This window comes from Nicotiana tabacum, chromosome 17 (assembly GCF_000715075.1).
Source record: "Nicotiana tabacum cultivar K326 chromosome 17, ASM71507v2, whole genome shotgun sequence".
Lineage (NCBI taxonomy): Eukaryota > Viridiplantae > Streptophyta > Magnoliopsida > Solanales > Solanaceae > Nicotiana > Nicotiana tabacum.
This window is the reverse complement of record NC_134096.1, coordinates 134024293-134034293: the sequence shown is the minus strand read 5'-3', so window position 1 is coordinate 134034293 and position 10001 is coordinate 134024293. Positions and strand designations below refer to the sequence as shown.

Here is a 10001-nt window from a genome sequence, read left to right as displayed (position 1 = left end):
TGGAAAGTTGGAGCTCTGTACTGGCAGCCTATATTTCGTGCGTGTCTTTAAAGGGCATTAATTACATAGTTATTGGTGCATTATGAACTTGAACATTAGTGTGTAATCTGATTATGGCATAGCACAGACATGCTTTTTGGTGCATAAAGTAGTTTATTCTTATGATTTTTAATTGTTGGTTTCGTTAAAATATACTGCTTTAACTAATGCATAATGGTGACATCTTAGAATATTATTCGGTGTTGTTCTGAAAGAGAGGGGAAAATGATGGACTATAATTAGACTAATGTAAACTCTAGCAGTTAGAAAAGGTAGGAAGAAAATATGAAGCTCCATTCTAGCTGTCATATGGTGGGTCATTTGGAAAGAAAAAAATTTGAGATGTTCTGAAAGCAAAAGAAAGAACATATACAAGCTGAAGTACAATATTGTATTCATCTTAAATAGCGCAAATGACATAGGCAATCAAGCATCAATCCTGAGCCGATGGTCTAATTCCACCTAGTGGCGACTATTGACAAACAGGAGCTTGATCTTTTTGAGGGTTGAAAGAGCATCTTCCATGTTAATTCTTGCATCAGGTATCACTACAGTGCAGCTCAAAGCTAATTCCATGATAGATAACATATATTGCATCTTTGTGTTGGCTTTTTCATCCTCTGCTCCACTAAATTAGCATCCACCACCTTATGAATTCCACTTGAAAACGAATCACTAACCCAACATCGTATGCTCAAGTCCCCAGTAAATCTATCATCACTTGGTCGCAATCTTGTAAACGTCTCCATCATCAAGATGCCAAAACTATAAACATCGCTGATCGTGGATACTATTCCATCTTGGCCATACTCTGCAATCATAGTCGAAAATAATTAGAAGAGCTTCCTTACTAGAATATTCTAAAACGGTTGTTACCAATCTATATCCAAAGGAAAGAATTAGTGTTTTGGGTACTCTAAGGATATGGGGAAGCTTTAAAAGTTATAATACCTGGAGCAATGTATCCAATGGTTGCAATTATCCTAGTTTGAACAAAAGCGTCTCTTGCACCTAACAATTTTGCAATGCCAAAATCACTGACATGGCCAACCATATCTTGATCTAGCAAGACATTGCTTGGCTTCAAGTCACAATGCACCACATGTGTTGAATAGCCATTGTGAAGATAGTCCATTGCAGATGCAACATCTATCATTATATTCAATCTCTGCAACATGTCTAAGAAAAAGTTATGAGAGTATAGCCATTTTTCAAGTGTACCATTCGGCATGTATTCTAATACTAATGCTCTGAAATCAAGGTTAGAGCAACTAGTGATGACTTTAGTAAGATTTCGATGGCGGAGGTTTCTTAGCATCTCACATTCTGTGTCAAAACTTTTGAATGCACCCTCTAATTGCACATTGAATACCTTTGCTGCCAAAAGAGTACCATCCCTAAGCATCCCTTTATAGACCATGCTGAAACTCCCACTACCAAGCAAGTTGCTTTCACTAAATCCTTCTGTTGCTTGTTCAAGTTCATAATAGGAAATTCTTTCATGCCCTTTGACCAGAGTCACATCTGCTTGACCTGCATTCTTCTTTTTCTTTCGCAATCTTAAAAATACATATGCAAGGGCTAATGCAAGAAATGGCAGCCCCACTCCCAAAAGGACGTACAAAGCCAAGATTGCCTTTTTCCTCTTTGACCTCTTAGTAGATTTGACGACACATGGTGACACATGAAACTTAGAATCGCCACAAAGAGCATCATTGGACAAGAAAGATTGAACTGTGGCATTTGCAAAAGGACCTCCAGTGGGAATCAATCCACTGAGTTTATTGAATGAGATATTTAGATATTTGAGAATTGAGATTCATAAGGTCTTCTAGTGACTTTGGAATTTCACCACTAAGATTGTTAAAAGACAAATCCAAGACTTTCAAGGCCAACATTTTGCCAAATGAATCCGGAATAGGCCCGCCTAATTTATTATGTGCTAGAGAAAGTTTAATCAATTCATCAAGACCCCCTAAAGTGTTAGAAATCTTACCAGAAAAATTATTTTTTGATAGATCAATGAGTGTTGCAGCCTTTAAATTTCCAATCTCTAGAGGAATTTTCCCACTTAATAGATTGGATGAAACATTGAACTCTATCAAATCTTTAAGGTTCCCCAAGCTTATAGGTAATCCTGAATTCAGCCTGTTGTAAGATAGATAAAGTTCCTCAAACTGGTAACGTTCCCTAAGCACGCTGGCACTGAACCAGAAAAATGATTTCCTGACAAATCTAATGCACCAAGACTCTTTAAATTACAGATAACATTTGGTATGGTTCCTTCTATCTTGTTTCCATATAGGTAAAGTTCTTGAAGTTTCAACATGTCTTGGACAGTTTTTGGAATATGTCCAGCCTATAAAGTTCAGTTGATAAGGAGGTGAAATGATGATTGTATTGAATCTGATAACAAGCCTTAAATACATAAATTACAACAAACTAGAGCTGAAGTAAAGTTAACTGTCTTCTACAGAAGCTCCTATATAATAGAAACTAATATCTACTCCTAAAAATGCTCCAAATTATGAGGAGACTTATTCAAACTGTACCAATCAGTAACAAGAGATTAAGAAGATATTATCCCATGACTTGGTCAAGATAACCATAAGATAAGATGGTTAATACACCCCCTCAAGTTAGACATGGTGCAACAATGCCTAACTTTGAACGACACCTAGCAAAGGCTGGTTTAGGTAGTGGCTTGGTGAAGGTATCAGCAAGTTGATCATAAACATGAGTATGCTTAACATGAACTTGATGAGCTTGAACTTGGTCTCGGACATATGCGAAATCTACAGCAACATGTTTCATGCGGGTATGAAATACTGGGTTGTGAGATAAATAAGTAACTCCAACATTATCACAGAAGATTGTTGGCATCTTCGGAATGGTGACATGTAACTCACGGAGTAAGTTTCGCACCCAAGTGAGCTCCGAAAGTGCATTGGCAACTGATTTATACTCTGCTTCGGTGGATGAGCGAGCCACGGCATGTTGCTTTTTTGATGACCAGCTGACTGGATTCGGACCAAAGAAAAGGATATAACCTGATGTAGATATTCTGTTGTTCGGGTCGCCTGCCCAATCGGCATCAGCATACACATACAGATTAGAGTCTGAGCTGCGAAGGATGCGAATGCCTGAACTTGCTGTTTCTTTGAGATACCGTAGTACTCTTTTAACCGTTTTCCAATGTTTATCAGTCGGAGCATGAATAAATTGCGATAATTTATTGACTGCATAAGATATATCAGGCCGAGTGAAGGACAAATACTGCAATTTGCCAAGGGTGCGTCGGTAGCACGTTGCATCAGTAGGGGGGGAACCATCGACTACCCGAAGCAGTTGACTGGAACATGTAGGAATAGAAACGGCTTTACAATTATCCATATCCAGTTCGGAAAGAATGTCCAAAATATATTCAGATTGAGAGAGAATGAGACCATCTGGTACTTGCTTAACTTCAACACCCAAGAAATAGTTTAAATGGCCAAGATCCTTCAATGAAAATCGATTTGCCAAGGAACTGATAACAAATTTAATCAATAGTGGATGATTTCCAGTGACCAAAATATCATCAACATAGACGAGCACATAAATAGTTGCAGCCGAATGCCTCAATACAAATAAAGAGGTGTCAAATTGACATTTAACAAAGCCCATCTTCTGTAAATGTTCATGCAAGGCAGTATACCAAGCCCGGGGGACTTGTTTGAGGCCATAAATAGCCTTTTTCAGTTTGCAAACATGGTATGGAAATTGGGGATTAACAAAGCCTCGAGGTTGAGACATAAAAACTTCTTCATCCAATTTCCCTTGCAGGAAAGCATTATTGACATCAAGTTGATGGATTGGCTATCTGTGTTGCACAGCTATTGATAACACTAGCCTTACCGTTATTGGTTTAACAACGGGACTGAATGTCTCATGAAAATCTAAGCCAGGACGCTGCGTGAACTCTTTTGCAACTAGACGAGCTTTGTAACGTTCTATGGAACCATCCGCTTTTCTTTTGATTCGGTACAACCATTTGAAGTCCACAACATTTGTGGTTGGATCTCGCGGTACCAATTCCCAAGTCTGATTTTTCATCAAAGCATCATATTCGGCTTTCATTGCTTGTCTCCACTCTTCATGTTTGTTAGCTTGTTTGAATGTTATAGGCGTAGGAGACAAATGGGTCAGAAAAAAGAATGTTCTTTTGGGCTTGAAAATATTATTCTGTGACCTGGTTATAATGCGAGTTGGTTCTGGTGGTATTGTAGGGGAGGGATCAATTGTAGATGGGTTTGTGGTATTTAGACTGTCAGAGAGTGCCGAAGTGGAGGTTGGAGGAGGGGCTTCTCTGGTGGTTGATAATGGTTGTTGGGATGGCATGTTGCTGGCTGTGGTTCTGCGTCTCTGATATGTGAGCAAAGGAGGAGGTTGTTGCTTATTTGTAGCAGTATTTTGTGAAGGAGAAAGTGCGGGGAGTTGCAAAGAAGAAAGAGCAGTGAGTTGTGTATTACCTGAATTCTCTGCAGCTGCTGGTACTTGGCTGTTGTTGTTGGAGTGAATATCTCTATTGGAATCAGTAGAATGTTGAAAGTTGGACTCTAAAAAGACTGGAATAAGCGATGGGATAGAGGGAGGTGGTATTTGAATTGTATTTGGACTGTCCTCTTTTGAGTTAACCACTTCCCAACATACTTTGGAAGTATTTTTTTGTAAATGTATGAACATTTTTTTAAAAGGGAAAATTTTTTCAAAAAATTGAACATCACGACTTATGAAAATTTTAGACTGTGTCGGGTCAAAGCAGATATGAGCGTGGTGAGTGTGAGAAATACCTAAATACACACACGAGGTGGATCTGGGTTCAAGTTTATTTTTGGTGTAAGGTTTAAGCCATGGGTAACAAAGACAACCAAAAACTTTTAGTGTGGTATAGTTAGGAGATTGACCAAATAACTTTTGGTAAGGTGACTGATTATTTAGGATGGGTGTGGGAAGTCGATTAATAAGGTAGACAACATGATGACAGGCAAAAGACCATAGTTCAGGTGGTAAAGATGCTTCATGAAGAAGAGTTTTAGCCGTTTCAATAATATAGCGATGTCGACGTTCAGCTATGGCAACACGTTGTGGTGTGTAGGGAGGTGAAATTAAGTGTTCAATGCCATTTTGCTGAAGATAGGGGTGAAGACCTATAAACTCACCCCTCCATCTGTATAAATTGAAGAAATTTTTGTTTTGAAGAAATTTTCTACCAAAGGATGAAATTGTTTAAATATCGATGCAACCTCACGTTTATTTTTAAGTATATACAACCAAGTATATTTGGTGTATTGATCAACAAAAATACAGTAATATAATTTTTTGTTTAGTGATAAAACGGGTGATGGTCCCCATAAATCACTAAAAACAATCTGAAGAGGAATATTACTGGACAAAGTGAGTCGTTGAAATGGCAAACGATGCGCTTTATTAGAAGAACAAGCATTACAAAATTTAATTTTCTTTTTTTGGTAGAAACAGGTAAAGAAAACTTTTTCAAAAAAAAATTTAAAATCGTAGAATGTGGATGACCCAATCGACAATGCCAGAGATGAAGTGGGGCTTTAATGGAGACAAGGCTGACTGATGGTGGTGTGGGTTGCAGATGCGGCCATTCATAGAGTCCATTTTTATTCTGGCCTTGTACCAGCGGCTTCAGAGTATGCAGGTCCTTCACAACAAAAGTAAAAGAAAAAAATTCAACAGATGTTAGGTTATCTTGGCAAAACTTAGCAACTGAAATTAGATTCTTTTTAATTGATGGAGCACAAAGAGTGTTAGAAAGCTTGAAAGCAGTTTTAGATGCTTGTATTTGAGTTGAACCAGTATGAGTGATGGGAATGGTTTTACCGTCACCCATGGATATTTCCTCATTTTCTGTATACTCTTCAAGGTTGTGAGGCTCTGCAGTAACATGGTGCGTTGCACCAGAGTCTAGAACCCAGGAGTTTCTAGTTGACTGCATGCTAGAAGCAAAGTTAGCTTTAGCTTCAAAGTGATTGTGCGACTTGGAGCGACAAACATCTGCCGTGTGCCAAATCTTTTGGCACAATTGGCATTTGACATATTGCTTAGATTGTCTCGAATTTTGCTGATTATTGGAATGCCATTGTCGAGGCTGAGATGATTTCCATGGCTGATTGTTGAAATGGCGGTTGTTCCTGTTGAATTGAGGAGGCGTGTTGGTTTTCTGGGCTACAACTGCTGTAATCATAGAAGATGATTTCTCAAGGTCTTGGTGTTTGAGGAAAAGCTCGTGATCTGTGAGCTTGTGAAATAATTCCTCAAAGCTCAGAGAGGAGTCTCGTGCGCATATCGCAACAGATATTTCGCGATACTCAGGGCCAAGGCCACTTAGAATTTTGACAACAAGTTCGTCATCAGTGACAGGTGAACCGACAACTTTGAGAGCATCAGAGAGAGAGCGGACCTCCTGTAAATACTCTGCAATGGATTTCGAGGCCTTCTTGGTGTTTTGCAATTGATCTCGCAAGCTAAAGATGCGAGTATGACTCTTGCTGGCGTAAGCCGTGTGAAGAAGTTCCCATGCTTTGTGAGCAGATGAACCTGTGGCAACAGTTGGAGCAATAGTAGGATCGACGGATGCCATCATTGCTTGTTGGATCAATTGATCCTGAGAGAACCAGATTTGATACTTGGGATTTGGTACAGTAAGATTATTTTGGATAATAGTAGGTGAAGGTGCAGTTATGGTTCCGTCAAGATGTCCCATGAGTTGGTGACCATTTAATAGCATCACAAGTTGAGCTTTCCAAGTTGAGAAGTTGAGGTTACCTTGTAGTTTAATAGGTAACTGAGCAACATGATTAAATTGTACCACATGAGTGGTAGCAGAGGCTGCAGGATTGCTGCTGGCAGCAGTAGCATCACCAGAGTTTATGACTGAAGCCATGGATGCAGGAAGTTTAAAGGGAATGAATTGGATCTAACTCGGTGGAGTTTATTGATGCCCTGATACCATATAAAGTTCAGTTGATAAGGAGGTCAAAGGATGATTGTATTGAATTTGATAACAAGCCTTAAATACATAAATTACAACAAACTAGAGCTGAAGTAAAGTTAACTGTCTTCTACAGAAGCTCCTATATAATAGAAACTAATATCTACTCCTAAAGATGCTCCAAATTATGAGGAGACTTATTCAAACTGTACCAATCAGTAACAAGAGATTAAGAAGATATTATACTATGGCTTAGTCAAGATAACCATAAGATAAGATGGTTAATACAGCCAACTCATTGTTTTGCAGACTCATCCTTGTCATTCCAGTAAGATTACCAATTTCTTCTGGAATGACGCCCTTCAGTTTACAACCCTGTCCTTCAAAAATTTGCATAGCAGAAAAATTTCCAACTGATGCAGGAAAAACACCATCTAACGGATTCTCAGCAAAACTGAGGACCCTTAATTTCCTACAGTTTGTCAAAGATGTCAGGAATCTCATTGCTGAATCACTGGAAAAATCGTTCCACTGCAAGTTCAGCATCTCAAGGTATTCTAAGTTACCAAGTGACTCAGGAATTGGGCCTGTGAAACTATTGATTCCGAGATCAAGACCTATAAGTCTTGAAAAATTTGAGATAGAAGCAGGGATAAAACCACTCATATGATTATATGCACAATTAAATTTTTCTATGCTGGGCATTCCATGGCCTAAATCTGATGGTAGAGTACCTCAAACAGGGGCCTATGTAGCATATAAGTAACAGGTTGAACTGAACCTATAACTTTCGATGCGGAGCATAAATTTATGTGTAAAATTTAATAAAATTTGAACCCATAACTTTAAAAATATAATGAGTTTAATGCTAAAAATCTTAAAGGCTGAATCCATAGAATTTAAATCCTGGATCCGCCTCTGACCTGAAAGCCTGTTTTGTTCAAGTGCTAGGTTCTGCATTGCTGATATGTTGAAAATACTTGCAGGGATAGAACCAGTAAACTCATTGTGGTATAATGACAGTGATCGTAGTTTCTTAAGATTACCTAGCTTCACAGGTATCTCTCCTATCAAGTGGGGAAAATATGAGTATCAATTTGATGGAAGAGAAAAAATAAGCAAACTTCAGTTTTTTCTTGTAAGGAAATATCACACTACCTCCCAAGTTTTGTACTCCAAGATATAATTCTGTAAGAGCTGTCAAGTTGGCTAACTCTCTTGGTACAGTTCCAATGAACTCATTATTAGACAATATCATAATATCAAGCTTTCTGCATTTTTCTAAGTTTGGTGGAATAACGCCACCTAGGTGGGTTTTAGAGATGGCAAGCACTTCCAAGTCAGGAAGATGGTCACATATAGTTGTTGGAACCTTACCAGTAAGATTGTTTTTGGAAAGAGCAATGATTTGCATTGTTGTAATGTTAAAGATTGATGGTGGTATAGGGCCTCTAAGCTGGTTATCTTGCAGAACTAGGATAGTCATATGACGAAGATCACCAAGTTCTCGAGGGATCTCTCCTTCGAGATAATTTCTAGACATACTCAACTCTTTCAGCTGTGTTAGATTGGAAAGGGAAGATGGGATTCCTCCGAAAAACTGGTTTTCGAATAGGTAAACAAAGCGAAGGTTTGGCAACAAACTTAAAAATTGATGGAATAGCAGCAATGAAGTTATTTCTTGAGCAACGAAACATTTTCAACCTCTGCAAATGAGCCAATTCTTCTGGAAACTCCCCATGGAATTTGTTGTTGCTGATGATGAGGGAAGCGAGAAATGAGAGGTTTCCAAGGTGTGGAGGAATAGTACCATAAAGTTGCATGCTAGAAATATCCAAAGCTGCGACTCTATGGTGGCGAGAGCTGCAAGTGATTCCAATCCAGCTGCATACTGGGCTGGAAGAAGACCGGTTAGTTGCTAAGATGTTGTTAGGATCAGAAGAAGAAATGTGAGATTTCAAGGCAAGAAGAGCAGCTTCATCAGTGCTGATATTGGGAAACTTAGCCAGTGAAGTATGGTGATGAAGCAAAATGAAAACTGCAAGAGCAAAGAGAAGACTGCAACTTTTGTCCATAATTATAAGAAGCAGGTTTCTCCTTTTCCTAAAACAAGAATGAACAATGCAAAGATCTTGGATGATCTATTTAATGATATAAATTCACAGGATACCAATATACTGTTGTTAGTGTTTGGAGTGTCAATATCAGAGTGGAAGTAAGTCAACCGCTGATGGAATATTTTTGACTGGTTGTGAGTTGTGGTCACAGGTGTCAGTCAACTAATGGACTAAACACTTGAAAAATTATGTTATTGAGTGGAAATGAATAAACTTATGGACTAACAGGTTTGAAAATGAAGTCCATATTATAAGAAAAATCAAATTATGGTGGATGTCTACTCTTCCTCCATGATCTTCTCAAATGTTTAATGACATATTCAATGATATATTTTTATGGTTAATGACATATTTAATGACATATTTTTCTTCACTTTTTATGCCTTTATAAAGGACTTGTAATAGATAGAAAAATATACACAATTGAAGAAGAAATACTCTTCCTTCTCTCTATCTCTATTTCTTGTTCATGTTTTACTAAATTGCTTTTATTTCATAACTTGTTCTTGTTCATGTTTTACTAAATTACTTTTATTTCATAACACGTTATCAGCACGACTGTGCTCCCATTTTTGTACACCCTCCATATAGGCATAGACTGTGCTTTGTGTTTGCTATCCTTATACCAACAATTCTGTGGCTATCAAACAAAATAAAGATAGAAGCCAATGGGCTGGATACTAATACAAGATAAGTTTTCATCTTTCTAGCTTATTCATATTTTTATTTTTATCTTTCACTAATCTCAAAATTTTTCTATTTTGCCATGATAACTCACAATAAGCTTTCAGTATTTTATTTCCATTTTGTTATAGCTTGAAAGTGTGCGAGCCCTGCATTGGCAA

At 38.0% G+C, this 10001-nt stretch overlaps 1 pseudogene; it reads right to left on the bottom strand.

Annotated features, from left to right (window-relative positions):
- Positions 1-480: 480 nt before the first annotated feature.
- LOC107804462 (uncharacterized) lies at positions 481-9114 on the bottom strand (annotated as a pseudogene).
- Between the last annotated feature and the right edge of the window lie 887 nt (positions 9115-10001).